Raw genomic sequence first — 1387 nt, 5'->3', positions numbered from 1 at the left:
CCCGCGTACCGCCAAAAAAAAAAAAAAAAAAAAAAAGAGGTTAGCAGGTTAGCAGTGACTGATGGATGATGGGAAGCCATGATCCCTAAATCCCATCTCCACTCCCCGCCCCGCCCCCCCCACAACAGGCCCCATCCCCCCATCCTCAGGCAATGAGTTCCCCAGAGGGCATTTATGCACAGGATGCATGCCCAGGCAAATGTGGACTTTTACAATGAGCGAAGGCTTTGATCCCAAACCCCAAAGCAGTTTCCTAGTTGTAGGCCAATGGTCACACAGCTAAACAGCTTCTCTCCCTCCCTTTCTGCCTCAACCTATGCCCAAATCTCAACTTTATGGTCCTTAAGATTCCAGTGATGAAGTAGAAAAAACACTAAGCAAAAGGAGGGAACATAGGGCATTGATCGTCTATGCTTATACAGACTTATATTTATATCTCCCATGATAATACTAGTAAGGGAGTCTAGCAGTGTGAATCAATTGCTGTTCCTGGATCTGCACACACCCAATCAGGACGTCTCTTTCTTTTCGTTTTTTTTTTTTTAATGTTTATTTATTTATTTGGTTGCTATTGGTCGTGTTGCAGCTTACAGGCTCCTTAGTTGTGGCATGAAAACTCTTGGTTGTGGAACGCATGTGGGATCTAGTTCCCTGACCAGGGATCAAACCCAGGCCCCCTGTACTGGGAGTGTGGAGTCTTTTTTTTTTTTTTAACATCTTTATTGAAGTATAATTGCTTTACAATGGTGTGTTAGTTTCTGCTTTATAACAAAGTGAATCAGTTATACATATACATAAGTTCCCATATCTCTTACCTCTGGCATCTCCCTCCCTCCCACCCTCCCTATCCCACCCCTCTAGGTGGTCACAAACCACCGAGCTGATCTCCCTGTGCCATGCGGCTGCTTTCCACCAGCTATCTATTTTACGTATGGTAGTGTATATATGTCCACGCCACTCTCTTACTTTGTCACAGCTTACCCTTCCCCCTCCCCATATCCTCAAGTCCATTCTCTAGTAGGTCTGTGTCTTTATTCCCGTCTTAACCCTAGGTTCTTCATGACCTTTTTTTTTAATTTTCTTAGATTCCATATATATGTGTTAGCATACGGTATTTGTTTTTCTCCTTCTGACTTACTTCACTCTGTATGACAGACTCTAGGTCCATCCACCTCACTACAGATAACTCAATTTCGTTTCTTTTTATAGCTGAGTAATATTCCATTGTATATATGTGCCCCATCTTCTTTATCCATTCATCTGTTGATGGACACTTAGGTTGCTTCCATGTCCTGGCTATTGTAAATAGAGCTGCAATGAACATTTTGGTACATGACTCTTTTTGAATTATGGTTTTCTCAGGGTATATGCCCAGTAGTGGGATTGC

This window comes from Physeter macrocephalus, chromosome 7, assembly GCF_002837175.3.
Source record: "Physeter macrocephalus isolate SW-GA chromosome 7, ASM283717v5, whole genome shotgun sequence".
Taxonomy (NCBI): domain Eukaryota; kingdom Metazoa; phylum Chordata; class Mammalia; order Artiodactyla; family Physeteridae; genus Physeter; species Physeter macrocephalus.
This window is presented reverse-complemented; position numbering follows the sequence as displayed.